This window comes from Hypomesus transpacificus, unplaced genomic scaffold (assembly GCF_021917145.1).
Source record: "Hypomesus transpacificus isolate Combined female unplaced genomic scaffold, fHypTra1 scaffold_30, whole genome shotgun sequence".
NCBI classification, from domain to species: domain Eukaryota; kingdom Metazoa; phylum Chordata; class Actinopteri; order Osmeriformes; family Osmeridae; genus Hypomesus; species Hypomesus transpacificus.
Window position 1 is genome coordinate 2214403 of NW_025813826.1, and position 21619 is coordinate 2236021.

Here is a 21619-nt window from a genome sequence, read left to right on the forward strand (position 1 = left end):
TATTGGCAATGGGGCGTTATTTCATTTTCCTGACTGTGTTTCATTTAAAAAAATATTGTGTGTTGTCATGTCAATCTACAATTCATGATGCCTGTTTGGCTATGTTGTGTCTTTGCTCCGCAGCTTCGCTCTTTGTAAATCAATCAATCAGTGCGCAGCTCATCTAAATATTCATGAGCATACCATAAAAGAGAGAAAACCTCTTGTTTCATTCTAGGGCTATTTCACAGGGTTGCATTAGGGCGCATAGAACAGCACCCAGGCCATTTTCAGCCCAACCAATTGTACATACCTTATTTGAAGACCTTAAAGAACGGTGTGAAATACCCTATAAAATCAGTATATGACCCCTTTAAAGAGCAGTCTGGCTGTGTCTACTGTAGGGCCTATATACGTCTATGGTCTTGTCATGTCATGACGCCATATGCCTAGGAGCCTACCTGGGACAGCCTAGCCTACTATAACATACAGTAGACCTAATTATTTTGCATCAGAAAATATTTATCTAGGTTCGAAAACTTGATTAACTATCTTAGACAAATGGTAGGCCTATCGGGGCTGGAATACTGGTGTGACCCACTAAAGCCGTAGGTAGTTTACAGCACAAGACAGGAGAAAAAAATCCCCTGGTGTTTGCATATTTTAGACTATTGACAAAAATCGTATGAGTGTTCATTATTGTCTCAAATCAATAAAGCACGTGATAAAACTGTCAATCTAATTGACACCAAATACTTTGGACCGTCCCTGTGATTAAGGTAGCCTATCACAAATATCACATCACAGAATAATATGCGTGTTAGTTATATATTCCATTAAATTAATTGTTAAAGTTTCGACAAACATATAGGCTACACGTGAGAGGTGCGAGGGGCAGATATAGTCTATTATGTATTGTGATCGTGAGCGCAAGTTTATTGATTACTAAATCCTATATTCTGCAAAGGGGAATGACTGTTTTTACGCCGAGTTGGCAAGGGGTCTCACTGGTGATAAATCGATCAGTCCGTATACCCTCATGTTACACTGGGGAGGAAAGAGCCCATGTTTTCTTCCTCTCCTCCGCTCTAGGTTGGCTCATCGCGTTGGCTTCTATTCAGATTTGGGTCAGGGGTGAGGACGCTTAACGTCACAAGCTTGCAACATGGCGTCCCGAAGGCTGTGAGGTGAGCAAGAGGATGGAACATTGAGAACGCTCCTACCGATGTAATAAGGTACCAAGTTTGCATTTCTACCATTCTTCTGTACGTGGTACTATGTCAGGGTCCTAGAGAATTGTCGGTTTGTTTAGGATTTATTTCTCATCGACGGAAAAATCACAAGGATTTTGGTTGTTGCGCTTGCTGGCCATCGCGTGCCAACAAAAAGGGGTTTCGCCTGTGTGGGCTGGTGCCTGTGTTGCCTTTACCAGCCTGCTTGGCAAGATATACGATGGCGATATGTCTGCATGCACACCTTAAACACAAAGTCGTACTGTAGCTTATTCAAATTCTGCCATTATAAACACTGCATTGTTTACATCGATGTATTTTGCCCATGTGTTCTGCCCTCGTAAACGGGGTCTATTTGCGAACAAATCCTGGGCAAAGTAAGCTGGCAAGGCTCAGTATAGACTGGACTGGAAGAAAGGAGCTATCGTAACCAGTGGGCTACTAGCAGCATGTCGACACCATTTCTCCCCATGTAGCCTATTGACTTTTATTTTTATTTATTTTTTGACGTTCAATAATTTCGTCGACATAGGCCTACACAGCGCAAGACTTATTGAATGGAATAAAGCCTATGTAGAAGACCAAAATCCAAATTGGCTTTGATATTCTTGAATGGAATTAGCTAATTGATGCAGGTAGTGCTATTGGATTGTTGATTGCATCAGAATTCGAAACGAGTAATAATTGTGGCGTGATTTAGCCAGGCTAAATGTAAAAAGTCTTCATTATTTTGAATCGAACTCATTGTTTCGCTGACTTAGCTGCAATAATGCCAGTTTGCCATCTAGATGGGCCATTGTTTACATGTTTTAGCCAGTCGTTTGGGGATATCCCGTCGATGTTTGTAACGGACGCTTCTCACATCTGCGTCCGTGTTATTGGAATTAGAAAATTGTACATTATATGCAAGTTTGTGTAGGCTACGATGTCGCTATAGGGTGCACGGTAAACAGCCTAGCTAGTAGCCTGTGGTGCTAGGATGTTCCTGTGTAACCAAGGTTCACAGTCTGCGCCACATCGATTAAGTTGTAAAGGGCCTAATCAGAAACTACAACAGTGTCTGTCTTTACGTTTTCCTTTCTTTTTTTTTTTTCATATGAATTTTCATATGATGTGATGAATTTCATATGATGAAAAATTGTTTTGTTTTAATCTGCAAGGATACATTGCAGTCTAACCCTGTTGTCCTGCTCTAAGCTACTGGGTTGAGGTAGGGTGGTTGTAGGGTGTGTTCAGGGGCGAACCCGGCCTGTCTGTTCAGGTGACCAGTTTCTTTAAGTACCAAGGGGCGCGGAGATAACATGGGCCTGGAATGTCAGTTATGTGGATTCTGGGTAAAGCTCTCGTCTTCATCGTAAACTACCTTAGTCTGGGTGTTCTCTGGGCAGCATTTCTGGTTGTAAATGTTTAGCAATCGTATTTAACAGGAATTATTTGATTATTTTCCAGTTTAGGTTACAGTCATAGTCATTCTGCATGGTAAATGGGTCTACCCTATCTTTGTTAGATCAAACAAATCTGTTTGAAATCCTGATTGGCATTTTTTCACGGCATCCATGAAGCTCTTAACAAAAACAGTTAATCAAGCCTCATATCTGGGTCTCTGGTGTTACAAGGTCTATTTTGACTCGTGTTGACGCCGGACTGCATTGATGTAGTGTGTTGATCAGAGGGAGGTTAGCTGGGTGTCTGTGTAACAGCAGTTAGTCTGAGAGGAACCTGTTCTGATTCTGCAGATACCCGTCAGGTTTGGGATACCAGACACACCCATGGAGGGGGGAGAAAGTACAGGGGTGGGATACAATACACAACCATGGAGGGGGTCTAGAGGACTGGGGGAAAACCACACACACAAATGGAGGGAGGGAGGATGGGGGATGTAGGGTTTGTCTTGTACAGTAATGGCTGCCTTTGACAGACCAGGACAGCTAGGACAACACAGTCCAGCCTGCATACTGCGTGTGGGACAGGAATGGAGAGGAAAGGAGCGGGGCTCTTCTTTGAACAAGAGGCAGCAGCACATCTGGGTTATGGGGTGACTGGACCCCCCCCTTCTCACACACACAAACTGAGACGTTCACAACTCTTTTCATTCCTTCACTCGGTGGGGGGGCAGGCCTCTGTTTGTGGTGGCCTTCTCCCTGTTGGTGTTAAACAAGGCTGACCTGCTTGCTTCCAGATGCCCCCTAATTGGAGGGGTCTCCCCCAAGCTGCAGCAGGGGCACTGTAAGTTATGTAGCCCCCCCTCCTCCTCCCTCGTCCAACACTTAAACAGCGGGGTCACTGCACCTGCTCACACCAATTTATTCTATCAGATTCTGTAGAGCCAGATCAGTCCTCAGGCCCTGTTTACACTTGGTTTGAAAATACATTTTGGTGATCCTAACACAAGTGGACAGCCGGGACACACCGCCATTCACACCTGTGTGAATCGTGCGTCTCCAAGGTGTCCCGCTGTCCACTTGTGTTCTTATCTTGTCACTGCCTACGTCACTTCCACTAGAGCAAGTACTGACAAGCGCCAGGCTTGTTTCACACAGGCTAATTAAGGAAACAGTTTTCTACAAAAAGCTAAAAAGAATTTGTAAAGGCTCTTCCAACTTTTTGAAATGGGTTGGTACAAAGTAATTTGCAACTTGCAAAGGAGGGCAGGGCAGGAAAGGAAAGGAGGATTATTAGTAAAGCAATGGCTTTTCCTCTTGCGTCCTGGCTGGAGATGCATCGGTATGCATAAAGGCCTCGGTATACTCCAGTTTTGTACGTGTAGGTACATACGCGAAAGCTACGCAAGCTACGCAAGCAGCCACTTTTCAAAGCCACTAGGAGGCAGGTCAGCAACTAAACATTACTAAATACGTTGACGACAACTTCAGATTTTGTACAACAGCAGTAACCATGGCGACATAGGAGGTATTCTTAACGTATGTCTTTACGGCTAATTGCGAGCCAGCACTTTGCTATTTAAAATTGTCCGCTGTTGTGTATTACTACTTCTTCGCTGTTTACTGATTTTATCTTGCAGCGCGTCAGAAGAACTTTGGTATACTGCCCCACGATTTCTGTTGGTATTGCACATTGCATATACATACATTTAAGGGCCAGGGAGACGTGCACTAAGTACACACCAAATGATCACTGGATGCGTGCGGCAGCCATTCAGTGTATCGGTTCAAGTACTTAGCGTGAAGTATATTGTGGCCATTAGCGTTTACACAGTACAAAACACCTGGTCGGATGTGTCCCACACACCAGTGGTCTGAGTGATTGGATCAGTCTGCGTTGTGGTGGTCGTTGTATTTAGCAATGTCCACTGTGATCCAATGGTCCAAGATGCATTAAAAAAGTTAACGGTTTAGACTGACTTGATTGTCTGACTAGCCATTAAAAGCATCTATCTGCAAATCTGCAAAGCTTGAAAGATGGTACAGGAGTGGTCCATAGGGATAAGGGCAGCAAGTAAGGATAACTAAATACGAGCTGTAGCAAATCACATTGTTCTGCGTTACAATGTGGAGCTCATGTGTATATAGAAGATGCTTGTTATGGGAATACATCTTTGACCTACATACAAACTGGTGATGGTTGTCATGTATTGATGTTGAAGGGAAACTGGAGCCGCATTGATGACAACAATGTGTGGGCAGGCTGGGATGTGTAGGATTTCTGTTGGAGAGCGTAGGCCTAGGTGTGTAGAATGGTTCGATGACTGGAGCCTCGTTGCTATGTGTTAGAATTTTAGACCAGCTTTGCATTGTGCCCCTCCCCCACACCTCTTACTGACTAACGCAGACACACACACACACACACACACACGCACACACACTGTACCTGCGTACAACACCACACACCTACCTCCACCCCCCCTTTCTCTCCTCTGCTCAGCTCCATTTAGACTACTCTACCGGCATGGCATACACATGTTTACGGTGCCCAAGCATACTGGAGTCTTGTCGGGCCTTTTCACATGCCGTCACACACCTTGCTGCTGTGACTGTTCTAGGACACTTCACCTAACAGGTATGGGAGCTTGTCACCTTTCAAGTTGTGTTCAAATTCCCATTTGTGTCTCTGTCTCTCACTCACACGTGCACGATATTGAATTTTAGCCGATATTCGATATGCCGATATTTACAAGCTCATTTTGGCCGATGCCGATATATACACCTCTGCTTTTTAATTATTGAAAAGTCTCTCCTGTACCAGAATTAATCTGTTATTATGAGGACCGGTGAAAAACACATTTGAATGGTTTTCGACGGGACAGACAGCAGCACTATCTCGATTTACTGAAATTTTCGGTATACTAACACATAATAACAATTGGTTACTGGTGTGTTGCATCATGTATATGTCTCATACTTTATTAACAGTCATGTATTACATGATTAATCTATAACAATAGGCAGCCTTATTGTGAAGCAGAGCTAGAAATGGCTATGCTAGCTGCGTACTGTAGCATAATGATTGAGGACTGTATTGTTCTACTGAACATTTAACTTTCGACTGTTGAAGTAAATGGGACTTGTTAAACACGTTTTTTTATTCATCAGCCCACTTACAATTTACCACGTTAACAACGTGTTATGTTCTGTGTACTTATATGCAGTGATGGGCAAACTACTTGGTGTGTAGCTAAGCTACTAGCTACTCAACAAATAAATACAGCTTCACTACACAGAAGCTCTCTGCTACTAGTCATAAAAATTTAGCAAGCTAAATTACAAAAATCTGTCAAAAGTAGCTTTATACATTAGTAGCTACTTTCAGTTAAACAAACTGCATGCCAAGTCAATACAATTTTAGTGATCAACACAATTGTCAGCCAGATAAAGGTTACATTTTTTGTAGATATATTTATGGAACAATAGCCTAATCCAAAATGCTAATGACGATTGCTGTTATTTAGTCAGATTGGCCGCGCAGGGACTGTGAGTAGAGATGAGACGATCATAGCCCTCGCTCTACTCAGTTCTAGTGAGATCGGTTGTAACGTGAACTGCAGAACGGGATATGTGAGATGCTTTTTCCGTGCTTTGCTTTTCAGATGTGTCCAGGAGAAATTAGCTTTCGAGGACGCTACTGCGCTACTTGATCAATAAAAGAGCTTAGCTACTGAAAAGTTCCTTAGTTTTGTAAATAGCGACGTTACAGCCAAGCTACTGACAAATGTAGTTAAACTAGTAGCGTCGCTACAGTAGCGACGCTACTGCCCATCACTGCTTATATGTTATGCCAGGTTGCTTTGCTTATTGTCGTAAGACTTTCCGTGCCCAGTCGGACCCTGTGTTGTTCTGTGCACCTGACAATAAAAGACTTGAACTTGAACATTTATATTTGTAGTATCCTACTTGATGCAAGTTGAATCTAATCTAGATAGCAATCACACCAGCAACTGCTCAATTTAAAACAAGGAGTTTGATAAATAGAACAGAATATACAAGGCAACCAATTGCATTCATTATAACATTTTATTATACAATATGTCCAGTGAGAGGGTCATTGTTTTTAGTGTGTGGATCTGAAATTTCTGCCAAGGGTTGAGAGCTAGACTAGCTGGACGATAGGAACCCTTGATCAAGATGGCGCCGACGAAGGCAGCCACGGTAGCTAGGTGCGCTCTGTTTTGTCTTGTTTTGTCTTATAATTCAGTGTTCTGCCAACTTCCGGGGTTCTCTAACAAGAGAAGAACTTCTACTTCACCCTACAGCACCTGGACTCCCCAGCATCCTACGCCAGGATCCTGTTTGTGGACTTCAGCTCTGCCTTTAATACCATCATCCCCGCTCTGCTTCAGGACAAGCTCTCCCAGCTGAACGTGCCTGATTCCACCTGCAGGTGGATCACAGACTTCCTGTCTGACAGGAAGCAGTGCGTTAAGCTGGGAACACGAGTCTCTGATTCCCAGTCCATCAGCACTGGATCTCCCCAGGGTTGCGTCCTTTCTCCTCTACTCTTCTCCCTGTACACCAACAGCTGCACCTCCAGTCATCCGTCCGTGAAACTCCTGAAGTTTGCAGACACCACCCTCATTGGGCTCATCTCTGGTGGAGACGAGTCTGATTATAGGTGGGAAGCAGACAACCTGGTGACCTGGTGCAGCCAGAACAACCTAGAGCTCAATGCTCTCAAGACAGTGGAGATGGTTGTGGACTTCAGGAAGAACACAGCCCCACTCACCCCCATCACCCTGTGTGACTCCTCAGTCAACACTGTGGAGTCCTTCCGCTTCCTGGGCACTATCCTCTCCCAGGACCTCAAGTGGAACTGAACATTAGCTCCCTCACCAAGAAAGCACAACAGAGGATGTACTTCCTGCGGCAGCTGAAGAAATTCAACCTGCCAAAGACAATGATGGTGCACTTCTACACAGCCATCATTGAGTCCATCCTCACCTCCTCCATCACCACCTGGTACGCTGCTGCCACTGCCAAGGACAAGAGCAGGCTGCAGCGTATCATCCGCACTGCAGAGAAGGTGATTGGCTGCAATCTGCCTTCCCTCGAAGACCTGCACACCTCGAGGACCCTGAGACGGGCGAAGAAGATTGTGGCTGACTCCTCCCACCCTGGACATTCCCTGTTTCAGTCACTCCCCTCTGGCAGAAGGCTGTGGTCCATCAGGTCCAAAACCTCACGCCATACAAACAGTTTCTTCCCTTCCGCTGTTGGCCTCCTCAACAAGGCCAAAGCTCACACTGACTGAATGTCTTTAAAAAACTTTACATTTTGCACTACACTCAATTCCTGTAATATTTGTATTTTATATTGTAAATTGGCAACTTATATTTTACTTATTGTATATTTTATTTTAATTGTATTCCACTTAGTATTGCTAGTTTATGTATCCTTAGTATAGTTAGACCACATATTTAAATTTAAGATTCCTATATGTTTACTGTATGCACCTTCCTGCCAAAGCAAATTCCGTGTCTGTGCAAACTTTCATGGCGAATAAATCACATTCTGATTCTGATTCATCTGCAATTAATTGTTGCTAGCTCTAATCACTAACTACGCTAATAAGAGAAAACTAACTTTGTATGCCAACGAACACCGATAACTAGAACTAATTTGACAAACGTGACTTCAAGTGCTTATACTCATCCTGATGTTGTGATTAGTTGACAACATATCAACTATCACTTCGTATGTATGCCTTGCATCAAAATCATTCTTAAAAATAGCTAAAGTATTTTCCAGGGATTCATGTTTTCAAAATAGGCGTTCTCCTTCCTGTTAAAAGACAGACAGTCCGTCTGTCCAATCAGGAGGGTCCATCTTCTGCTAGATAGGCCCTACCTTTTCCGTCAAAAGTTAATGTCGTAGTGTTTTTCTATTTGCCGTTGCGTTTTCCTATTTGCAGTTGCGTTTTCCTATTCGCCGTTGCGTTTTCCTATTCGCCGTTGCGTTTTCCTATTCACCGTTGTGTTTTACTATTTACCGTTGTGTTTTACTATTTGCCGTTGTGTTTTGCTATTTGCCGTTGTTTTGCTATTTGCCGTTGTGTTTTGCTATTTGCCGTTGTGTTTTGCTATTTGCCGTTGTGTGTTGCACTTCAGGGCCACCGTACATTTAACTTGATTTGTATCATTTTAGAAATAGACATTCACTCATGAAAACTATTGAAATGATTTCAAATATGGCAGATTTTGATGTCGCAATTTTCATACTTGAACAGTATCTCCTTGAACTTGAACAAATACAGTTTCCTTAAAACTGTGTTGTTGACAATGACTCATTCTTGACACATATGCACAGAAATGCAGCTGTAACTCTGTAAACTAAAAATGTATCGCATCACTGACATTTTAAAAACTGCCACACAGTCCTGCCACACAGCCGACATGTTGAATCATGTTGTTGGCGCTAATAGTAACTTCTAAAACTGATTGTTCCGATCCTTGATTGTGATTGGCTATATCGCGTTCTATGCTGTTGTAAAATCAAGCATAACCTTTCAAGTTGTCCTCATAACATAACATTCCATATTACTGCGCATTGAATATTTCAACAACAAAAAAAGACGTTACGAAGTTACTTGGTAGCAAGCAACCTAGTCATAAAGAGAATGGCAGAATTTGTTGTGAATTTGGATTTGCCGGGTGGGCTGACGTTTGACGACTGGTGGGAAACTATTGACAGAATGGAGGAAAAATAGTTTAAAAAGGGACACCGACTGTCTCCCCACCTTCAAGAAAAGGCTCAAGACACACTTGTTTCGGAAGTACAACGGCACTTAGGAATGCTTGGCTAGACCTGTTGCTAGTTTCCTCCAGGATCACAATGACTCCTATTGAGTGACTTGTTGCTCTTGTAGGTTAGTTATAACAAAGTTAAGTCTTGTACTCGCTGTGAAATATTTTACAATTGATTGTTCTTCCACAGGTACAGTCCTGCACTTTTTGTGGTTAATGTTGTTTTAACTTGTATAACTGCATGCTCTTATGGGTCTTCCCTTTTTTGCACTTGTTTAGTTTTTTCACAATGTATGTTTCATGTTTTGGCTGCCTGCAATGTTTGGGACTACCTCGTTGTTATGATCAGTGACCTATGCTCTTTTGTAAAGCTCTCTCTTGGAAGTCGCTTTGGATAAAAGCGCCTGCTAAATGCATAAATGTAAATGTAAAAAGACCAGGCATGCAGAGAAGACAGAGGCTGAAATCGAAGCGTTAGCAAAGGCAAGGAATGAAGCCGGGACTATAAAGACGATATGGGCTGTTCACTGTTTTCAATCTGTTGTGTGGCAAAGATTTATGTAGAAACTATAGTTTGCAGTGGCGGAATAATGACAGTTTTAGTAAACTATTTTGTTTCTTAAATTTGATTGTCTTTATTTATGAAACCATATCAAATATTTGTAGTAACAGTTTTAGAAAAGCAATAAGGCCTGCGAGTCTGTGTTTTGTGCTAATTTTAGAACAGGTAAGGGGAGTTGTTAGGCACGACGCGACGGGCTTATTACTTAATTAAACATTTGCTTCGCGTGTGCATAATTTGCATGTCACCTTATCGGCCAGGTACATCGGCAGAAAGTTTCATATCTGCAGATGCCGATAATTGAGTTTTTATTGAAGCTTTTATCTGCCGATACCGATGTTGTGCAGATATGATCGTGCATCACTAATACATACATACATACATACATACATACATACATGGCATCTCAGGACAATTGTAACTGTAACATTGATCAAATATAAACTGTGGAACCCAATGGTTATTCCTATTGCCATGATAGCATTCTAACTAGTCAGCACATCTCTACAGCTCCTTGGCTGTTGCGCCACTGGACTTTGGCTCACCTCTGGCCCTGTTTCCCCTCTCCCCCAGTCCTCCCATTCCACAGCTTGTCCCAAATGTCCTGTGTTTACATCATACACACACCCTGTTGGCTGCTGAAGACTGTTCTTACTCAGATCGATACTCACTATAAAGGCCGGTCAAAAGAGTCTTTTTTTTTTTTTGCTGTGCACTTTGTTGCCAATGGTCCCTTTTTTTTTTTATAGTCTACAGTTAAAATGTATAAATAATTTTTATTCTGTTTTTGTAATTTATTATTCGGCAGGATACTTGCATTAGTTTATTGATAAGCGGTTATCAATAACCCAGCATAGGCTGCTATGGTTTATGTTGCGTCTCTAAAAAGCATCTCTACGAAAGAGAGTAGAATATGTTAAACATGTTTCCTGCCACTAAATAAACAGTTGTTTTTAATTCATGATATTTTATAATCTCTTCATTGTTATACTTAATATACATTGTTGTTAAGAATAGTTAAATAGATAATCCTACATGATAAATAGAAGGCTTCAAATAGACCCCTTAATCGCCATGAAAGTTTTCACAGACAAGGAATTTACTTTGGCAGGAAGGTGCATACATTCAACATATAGGAATCATAAATCTTGAATAGTGGTGTACTAGTCTAACGATACTAACTACTAACGGTACAAGGTCTAACTAATACTAAGGGGCTGTAAGAATTTAGAAAAAAAAACGGTGACAGGTACTTGTATCGGCCGCTGCTTCTAGCGATCGGTGAACCTAAATCCTGATCGGAGCACCCCTAGTGTAAGATCAGCTCCCTGAAGAAGGGAACAGAAAGGATGTTGATGTCAATCATATAAGTAGATTGATGGTTGGTCAGGCCTGCAGGGACCCATTTTGTGGAAACAGCAAGTGTGGTAATGTGACTGCTAAAGATAATACCCCTTTTCTGTGTCAGAAGAGTCATTGTCTTCATTACAGTCTGAGTTTTAGGGTGTGTGTTTAGTGTTGGGATGGATGAGTATTACTGGGTATGGGTAGGATACAGATGCCCTACTGCTACATTGGGAAGGTATGTTGTGACTCCTAATAGCTAGTCTCTCTCACTGGTACAGCCTCTAGCTAGCATCACTGGGCTGAGACAGCCTCTAGTTAGTTTCTCTCACTGCGCTGGGACAGCCTTCAGCCTCCTCTCATTGGCTGGGACAGCCTCTAGCCTCCCTCCGTCGGACAGCATCTGTCCAACCTATCTCATTGGCTGGAACTGCCCCTTACCTTCATGCTGATCTGGAACAGCCTCCAGCCTCTCCCTCCCTGATCTGGTTGGGGCAGACTGGGTGGTATGTGGAGCCATATTTGGTCTTAAAATGTCAGTGTTTTCTGTAAGTAATCATCTCTGGCCTTCTTGAATGGCAGCTCACCTCTTCACCCACTGCTTGTAGTCTGCCACATCAGAGATAGATGACTGGGTTAGCAGGCCTGTCCTGGGTTACTAGGCCCCTCTTGGGTAGCCAGGCCTGTCCTGGGTAGCTAGGTCTCTCCTGGGTAACTAAACCCAAGGGCGTGGTTGGTGGGGGGGAGGTAAGCCCCCAATATTCAAATGGCAACAATGTTTGAATATTATGTTATGTTACTTCAACCCCTCCAATGTTCAAACCAAATGTATGCCTTGGTTAGGCCTGTCCTGGCTAGCGAGGCCTGTTTAGGGGTAGGTCTGTTCTAGTGAGGTTGGTCCTAGGTAAGCTATAAACGTGCATTTAGTAAAAGATTTATGTATATCCCTCCCTGTAAAGACTTACTGGCAGGTTTCAAAGTAACACTCCTCAGTTGCCAAATGCAGGTACATTTAGTTTTTGGCAAGTAAATTGAGACCAGTCGCCATTCTACCCGGCAGAAAACAAGCACAAACTCTCAAAAGCTACGCCCACATCATTTGGTTGACCAACCCACCGACAGAGCGAGCTGTTTTTCTTATGTGCTCTGGAGAAAGCTGATGATTTGCTGTCATTGAGTCTTCTAGATCTGCTGTACTGAGTGTGTAGTGTATAGTATGTAATTGCGTTCGTCATCAAACCACACAAAATATTTAGTCATCAGAGCAGATGAATCAGACGCAGCCATGCCCCAGCAAATATATTTCTGCATACAATTAATGTTACAACGTTTATTACGGCACATACTACTGCAATATTGATTTAGAATCACATATGAGACAATACACAATAGTAATATTAGCAAATTGATATTGTAATCAAAGAATCAATTTATTGCTTTTTTGCAGAGGAGGCTGGTAGAAAATGTCAGATTTTCCACCAGCCTCCTCGGCAGGTTAGCCGAAAGGTCCATTTAGACACTGCCTGCTGGTCTCTCTCATTTGCTACAGGCCTATTGGTGTCTCCTTCTCTGTGAAGCCCTGATGGGCTCTTTCCTGTGCTGATTTCTCCCTTTTTCCAGCACCAGGGAGCTGTGGCTACACATGTCCCACCAAGGCTGCATATAGATCAGCCATAATCCATTAGCAGCTCCCTGGAATCCTGGAGGGGCCAGTGAGAGAGGGCGGGCGCTTGGGTGGGCAATGCGGGTAGGAGAGAGGGATGATAGGAGGAGGGGGATGGGGGGGGGAGAAAGCGCTCTTTTTTTTTTTTTCTGAGCTAGCTTCTCTTTTCTGAGCCCTGCCCCCTTTTACTGGCCTGCTGGAAAAGCCTATTGTATCCCATCATGAAGCCTGCAGATGTGTGTGTGTACGGAACAGTGAGAGAGACCTGGTTGATGTATGGTTTCCTGGCTGGCATCACAGCAGGGCCCACTCTCTTTGCTTCTGTTTTATTCCCTTCCTCGCTCTCTCTCTGGCTCTCCTTACCCTCCTCTCTCACTCTCCCCCTCTTTTCCTCGCCCCCTCTTTTCTTTCTTTCTCTCACTCCCCCTCTTTTCTCTCTCTCCCACTCCCCCTCTTTTCTCTCCCATTCTCCTCTCTACCCCCTCCCCCCACTCTTTTCTCTCTGGAGATGAGTGTCCGCGAGAAGACAGCAGATGACGTGAACCAGGAGATTACTGCCCTGTCCACACCAGTGTTAAGTGTTACACCAGACTTCACAACAGCTAGATAACCTAGAACCTGAAGCAGACTGCAACACTAAACTCCTGAGCTGGCTGATATTCAGATCACACTGGCTACCTGGCATGTACCACTGTAAATGTGCATAGTGCTACTCATGTTCCAAGATATTTACACCCATCACCATGTAGTATGCTACCATGTTGTTATTACTGTGCTATGTTGAGAAACATGCTTGGCGTGTCATCACTATTGCAACTTGCTATCAGGGCAAACGTTGTCCTTATCAGCATGTCTTTGGTAATTGTCTATCTTTTGGCACCTGTAAAGGCTCTTTAGAGTAATAGTATATGTTAAGTGGTTTTATTATTACATGGTAGTTGTGGTGTGCAGTTGTGGTTCTACGTCAGACTGGATCTGGCTCTGCCATGTTACATAAATAGCAGTTAATCTGTGTTAGCAGTTTGCAAAGGTTCGGATGGTTTGTTTTCACTATGACCCAAGCTGCACTCTGCATTACAGCTTACAGTAATCTGCTAACACTATAGGCTCTGCTATACTCTGCTATACTTCGTTCTTCCTCCATGTAATGGATCCAGTGTTGCTGTGGGCTATTCTGTATTCTGCTGTGCTCTGCTATACTTAACTCCACTATACACTGCTAAACTCCGTTTTTCTATGCTGTGCTATACTCTGATGTACTCTGCTCTTTGCTATGCTCTGCTATCCTCAAATCTACTATACTCAAACTGTGTCAAACTGACCTCTGGCTAGTTTGGGGTCAGGCTGTCGGAGTTCACAATCCTGCTTGAACATGCTCCTGGTGTCTGAGGAGGCCATATCTAGTAGACTAGTAGTAACCTGCTCTGGTAGCTCATTATGCACATTATGCTAGTTCTAACCCTCCTTTGAAGTTCTACACACACTATGCTACATCTACTCTTGTAGTGAACTAACTGGACTGAAATGCGTCTTGACTGTTGGCTAGTGTTTGGTCCCCGTGTCTGTTAGACTTATAAGTAGCCTACTTGTGTGTAGTGTGTAGTATGCAGTGTAGAGTGTGTGTTCTTGTCCTGTACCAGTTACAGAGATCAGGGGCCGTATTCACAAAACATCTTAAGGGTAAAAGTAGCTCCTCCCTCGCCGATTTAGGAAAAAACTCCTAAAAAACAAAACAAATGGGCGTGTCAGCCATAATTTTAGGACTCCTCATTTTTCACTATTAAGAGTATTCCACATGCACTTTTTAGCACTAAAACCAGCTCTTAAATCTGTGAAATGTTAGGGGTAGTCGAGAGGACTCTGAAGTCACTAAGATCAAATCATAAACAATCCTAAAATGTCTGTTGCTGGCAATCCGCCTTGGAACGTTAACATTTTAGAAATATTTTATGATAATGAGCTGAATAAAAAAGGTATTGTCGGGTATTATGATTGTAGTAGAGTTAACAAGGGATGCAGTCACTGAAAAGGGATGCAGTCACAGGAAAAAAACTACCGTTTAGCGAATAACAAGATGATAGGATGGTGAAATACTTGGCATATGTCAGGCCTATCCTACTTTATCGTAAATAGTAAGACAAGCAAGCATTATTAGAAAATATGAGTTCCAAAAAAACAAATATATTGAGCTACAGTTATTTGTGGGTCTCATTTTGGTGCTTTTTAAAACAGTCACTAGCTAAATAGTATAGGTGTTAATAGCATAACATCTAAAGTGGCTCAGACAGAACGTCCGTTAAAAAAAAAAGACACATTCCCATCGTAAATTTAGCAAACATAGCAGTGCCTATAGTTAACATAATTCCCCTGGCAAAAAAGTTGGGTTGCTGGAGTAACATTTAAAGGTCACGTGACATGAACTTATTTCATGTCACGTGACTTATAACTTAGGAGGTTATTTAACATTAATATGAGTTCCCCTAGCCTGCCTTTGGTCCCCCAGTGGCTAGAATCTTCGATAGGTGTAAACCAAGCCCAGGTTGTTCTTCTCCGCCTTTGAGAAAATGAAGGCTCAAACACTCTGTTTGAAAATCTGCTCCTTGCGACGTCACAAGGAGCCAGGCTACCGCCCTACTCTCTGCTTTGCCCGCCCAGATAATCTGGCCCGCCCATGAAAAAGTGAGCTACAATCGTGCGAAGTCAAGTGCGATATCGGTTTCTCCTGGAGAGACATCATGGCTAACAAACGAATGAAGCATAACAGTTGCTCAGTGTGTAGATGTACAAATCAAAAGTATCTTTTTAGTTCCTTCATCCAAGCCTCTGCACAACCAGTATCTTAATTTTATTTTCGCTGGAAATGCGCCGACACAACTTCCAAAAGTTTTGTATGTCTGCGCCAAACATTTCAGCCACTACTGTTTCCTCAACTTGAGCCAACACAAAGCTGGCCTTGCTGAAATTAAATTCTGGATCATTACTAAATCTCCTTGGTCTGGCTACAAACCTTGGACACGTAAGTTAACTAACGCTATATCATTTTGTTGCTTTACTGTATATGGTTACCTAGCTTGCTACCCTTAGAATGTGGCTGTAATATTAGCTCTGCAGCTAACAGCTGAGTTACTGTTGCTAATGTAAAGATAGATGGCATCAAGTGTGTGTGTGAATACAAACGCTGTAACGCCAGTGTTTACTCTTCTTTGTTATTTGGATAACCGTTATGCTGTTGGTGTTATGGCGCGCGCAATATCCGTCTTTCCCCTCATTGAAATTATTATTAGTGCGCACTAGGGCTGGGCAATAAATCAAAGTAATGACTTCCCTCGATAAAGATATCGTAACATTAATTCATTTTCAATAATGTCGATAGAGAAAAAGTCAATTTAATTTCTGTGATGCAGCAGGAAGTTGTGGAGAAATGGTAGCCTATGCTCACTAAAATATACTGAGCACCTCGAGTGGAGTAGCTAATGTTAACCGCGGAAAATTAGTCTTATTGCCGAAAACAGTGGCAGCGATAGCCATGGCGAGGGAGCAACTTCCAATGAAGAAATTATTGATAAAAAGGGTTTGTCTTCTTCAGTTATTCCGAAGTTGTTTGGCTTTTTAAAATCCGACAAAGAGCAGAGCAATGTTCGGTGCAAATTGGTGTACTTTGTAAACAAACAGGTGGCTACCAAGTCTGGTAATACGTCTGGTAATACGACAAACTGCAAATGTGGACTTCTTGTTGACCTCGACCTACACAACGAATCTGGAGCAGACGCCATGTTGTCAACATCTCCAAGGCAACCGCTTGCTAGGTCCGTAAATCGTTTGCGGACCTCTGGAGAGGTCTTCCGGACTTCTTGGAACGTCTCTGGATATATAAGCTCCTCGTTTTGGTCCAATTATAATACTAATATAAGAAACCTTTTTTACCACCTGAAGCAAAATCGTTGGAACATGCAGAAAGTATGAGTTTGCGCCAAGGTACTGATAAGTAGGCTATTGATAAAAAGCAAGGTTTTTTAAAACTTGACCCCAGGTACTTGCTCCCTGGCCGCAAAAAATTCTCTTATACCCCTTTTCCACCAACGCATTTTGGGAGCCGGTTCGGAGCCAGTGCATAATCGCGAACCAGTTCTTCCTCTTTCGACAGACTGGGAATCGGAAAAGTGGTTCGTACGTGGTTCGCAACGAGCACCACTTCGGAGCTGGTCTAGTTTACGAACCAACAAAGAACCGCTTGGGGCGGGGTTACCGTGACCAACAAAACGCTTTGGCCGCCATTGCAAAGTTTTTACAATTCATATTTCAGCTAAACGGTACTTGTAAATCAGAATCTGAATGAAAATGTATCGAGAAGTGGGCAGTGTAGTTGCTGAAAATGTGCTTATTTTATTGATGAAACTGCCAATTTGTAAATTTGCTCCGACTTTTATTATTCTCGATTGTAATGTAAACATTCGGGATGCGCGCGCAATGTGGCTGCAGAAAACCGGGAAAGGATAGAATTTTTTATGGCAAAAGGACCACACTGATAATACAAATAGTTAAATTTAAAAATACCAAAAAGGTCGAGGAGGACATTGATCTGTCGCATCAGAATTGATCTGTCGCATCAGAATTTTGATTTGGGTCACGAAAGTCTTGAAATTTGAGTGAGAACGTTGCCCGGTACAGACCGCGTAGTCGAGTGGCAACCATGTCTTCGTCATGTCACTAAGTTCATAATTTAACAGTTCATAATTTTACAGTTTAACAGTCAATTTTACATTTTAAAAGTCGAGAAGGACAGCTTTCAAGAGATATATGGGAATTCTGCTTTTAGCCAGCTGGTCCGATTGTTTTTCTGATTTGTTGAAACTGGCCATGAGTGAGACTGCGTCCCCGTTACACTGTTTTGACGTTAGCCTCAGTTAGACTCGCTCACTGGCAGTGTGCACAATGTTGTGATTCACTCAATTTTACACCAGAAACGTCAGGGAGGACTGCCTAATGTAGATACGAGCCTGATGAAGATCTGATTCTGATGAGCCAGAATCTCGGATTTCTTTAACCAAGCCTGTTTAATTCGTCATTTGCCTGAGAAAGCGACCTCCGTTAGCCAGGCTAGTTTTGGCTGATTACTTGGTCAGGCTATTTAAGGGTATCGGGGTCAAGTGGATTTTGTGCATAGACAAGTGAAACGTAAATGTATTTGTCCAAAGGCCAAGAGCCTCAAAGTTAATATCAAGCCATGCAATCCAGTGGCCAGAGATATATGATGACCTGATCGACACTCCAAGTGTAATAGACCAGGGAGAAGTTCGTCTTTTACAACCGAAATGCGCAGTTGAGACTGCTTGACAGTTGTGTGACGTAGGGTGATAATTGGTCTATATAATCGGTCATCCGTGTTTGGATGCCGATGTAGGTTCGCAAAACCATGAGCAACAACAGCAACGAAACGTCTGCCATTGTTGATGTTGTGTTTGGCGCTACCGTGCTAGCGTTGCTTGGAAATATGAGATGTATACAGTGACGTAATGACGTGGCTCTGTGGTGGCTCTCGCCCGTGGAAAAGCAAACCGGTTCTTAGAAAGCTCCGTTCTTGAACCAGCTCCGAACTGGCTCTAGCACCAGCTCCGAACTAGCTCCTGGTTCACTTTGGTGGAAAGGGGGTATCACACCTCTCTGCCTAAACCTTATGCCGAGTGTAGGGAAAAAGTTGAGGAGGAGACTTATTTGGCTACTACTACAGATCTGTGGTCTATCGTTTGATTATCGTTATCGAATGTAAATATAAATATTGATAATTTTTTACCCATATCGCCCAGCCCTAGTGTGCACCTCTGCAAACCAGGGTGATCAGATGAGAATGTGCAAATTCGAAGCATCTTACAGCAACGGGGCTACGAGGCAGCTGAGTTACTGTCGCTAATGTAAAGGTAGATGGCATCAAGTGTGTGTTTGAATACAAACGCTGTTTATGGCGTTATGGCTCGCGATATCCGCCTTCCTCCTCATTGAAATGACGATGAGTGGTGATCAGACCAGGGTGATCAGATGAGAATGGCTAAATTCGAGGCATCTACCAGCAACGGGGGCTACGAGCCATTGCGATACATCCGTTGTTAACATTAGCACATGTTGCCGCCCCTCTCCTCCTCATTAGCATTTAAAGCTACAGACACAGAAACAGCGCGTTTTGAGGAAAGCTCATTGAGGGACTGCTTGTAGTGACCTTAATTATGCACCAAGGCTGAATTTTGGGAAAGATACTTCAGATACAGTAATAGGGAACAACTAAGGCCTATATAAAAGCATCCAAAAACAGCATATCATGTGACCTATGAGTGGAAATGGCCTGTTGGCAGCTAGAATTATCGTCATTTCGGCTGTTAATTTGAAAATGTGATCAACCCTTGTGGACTGTCTGATTGTGACCTATTAGGTATCGTTTCAGTTTAAAGTATCGTTTTCGTATCGAGTATCGTGATGCTTAAGTTCAAGTCTTTTACTGTCAGGTACACAGAACAACACAAGGTTAGACTGGGCACTGAAATTCTTAAGACAAGACAACGCAAGCACCTGGCATAACATAACATATAAGTACACGGAACACAATTTACATCAATGCTGAGCTTAAATAAGTGAAACTTCCTACATCTACAGATAGCAATAAATATCGACTATACTAACCCTAATACTAAAACTTCCTAAATCTTCCTAAATAATCATGATGCTAAACTTGGTATTGGTATCAATAGTCATTTTTTGTATCGTGCCAACACTAGAAACAACCCAGTAACACCGGAGATCAAGGTTGACAACTCTACGCTACCTGGCCACAGGGAAAATGCAGCGCAGACAAACTAGGTGTATCTCAGCCATCCGTCAGTAAAACACTTAACATTGTGTAGCCGGTGTGAACTGGTGAAACTCACTCCTCAGGTATGTAATGCGCCACCCGCGTCAATGAATAGCTAGCTTTTCTTTGGCGTAGTTGGTAGTGGTGGTGCTTGGCAAGTCAGAGGTGGTGAGTTCGACTCCTGGTCGGTGCGGCCAGATATCTCTGACGGAGTTTACTTGCAAGACCACGTCCGTTACATACCCGTTACATTGGTGCCGTGACCCGGATCGCTATCTTAGCTTCAGCTAACCGGCCGGAGTGAGTTTGAGGGGTGAATGTAGCCGGTGTGAACTGGTGAAACTCACTCCTCAGGTATGTAATGGGCCACCCGCGTAAAATGAATAACTAGCTTTTCTTTGGCGTAGTTGGTAGTGGTGGCGCTTGGCAAGTCAGAGGTGGTGAGTTTGACTCCTGGTCGGTACGGCCAAGGTTTGCTTGCAAGACCACGTCCGTTACATACCCGTTGCAATTGCATCAAACAATATGCCCTCTGCAGTCCCCACATGACAATTCATACAGTTGCCTTTATGCATATTCGCTATTTGTTTACGAGATGCACATGTAAAAGACTGAAAATTTGCTAAACATAAACTTGTTGAATTTGTGACACAACTAATTAGTATTGGCCATCTTTATTTGAATATGGCAAAACATTTATTTAAAAAATTTATGCATATCGCAACATAATATATCGTTCTTCAATATTTCTATGATGAAATCAGAGACAGAGGTCCATCCCCTATTAGCCAATCACTGTGGGCATAGTTAGTAAGCTTGTTGACATTCCATAGAAACGGAAGGTCAACCCCGCCCTTTGTCTTGGCTAAAGATTTCTCCCCATTCCATAGTAAAAGTTGGTCACAGCAGCTTTGAATGTTTTAGGAGGGAACTCTTAGCTAGAACTTTTACTGCTATTTAGGACAACTGTTGGTGGTAAGATGAAATGTTTTGTGAAAACAGCCCCAGTTATATAAGCCATAAAAGTGGTTTGTCACACAGTTGCCACTCTGATCCATTGGGTCACTGCTGTGGGTGAGATTAAAACAAATGTACCCAAGTGCTTGACAGTGGTTGTAACTAGTTTTTGCCTGCAGTCCACTAGTGCAGTACCCGTTTGACTATTTATTGCAGCTCAGCATGGCAGCAAACACCTTTATAAATATAGCTGCAAGCAGCAATGAGGTGGCCGAGCAGGTCAAATGTCCAAGAAAATATTTTGGACATCCTTAGAAGAGGGTTCCGAGTTCATGCAGCAAGTTTGGTGTGAATACATCAATGATTTGCTGAGATACGACCCAACTTCCTGTTTGGCGGGTCTGCGGCCGAATTTGATTGGCTGTACCGAGCAAACGGTTTCAAAAATTCATGTGATACCTTTTTTGAGGCTTGGTCTGAAGATAATCCCTTCTAAATTTGGTGAAGATTGGACACACTTTGTAGTAGGAGTTAAGAAAAAACTTTTTTCATTAATACAAAATGGCGGCCGCATCGAATCGTCTGGTATCACACGTTTTCATGTGTCACACACTGGATCTCCCAAGATGTCCTAAGACAAAGGAATCACTTAATAAAGGCAAACAAATCAACAGTTATTGGCCAAAACACATTTTCTGCTTCCTGCGGCCACTCCCAGTGGTCACATGACACCAAATTGTTTGGACATCCTCAGAAGAGGGTTCCAAGTCAACATCCCAAGTTTGGTGTTGATTTCTCAAATAGTTGCTGAGACCCAACTTCCTGTTTGTTTACTTTCCTGACGATTTTG

General features: G+C 42.9%; 1 protein-coding gene across 1 annotated transcript in view; it reads left to right on the forward strand.

The window, feature by feature from the left end:
• The first annotated feature begins 1127 nt into the window (after nt 1-1127).
• The window catches only part of LOC124463624 (hypermethylated in cancer 2 protein-like), a 29953-nt gene continuing 9461 nt past the window's right edge, over nt 1128-21619 (forward strand). Inside the window, exon 1 of the mRNA XM_047015418.1 lies at nt 1128-1214. The gene's annotated coding sequence lies outside the window, so the exon portion shown is untranslated. The remainder of the gene's footprint in view (nt 1215-21619) is intronic.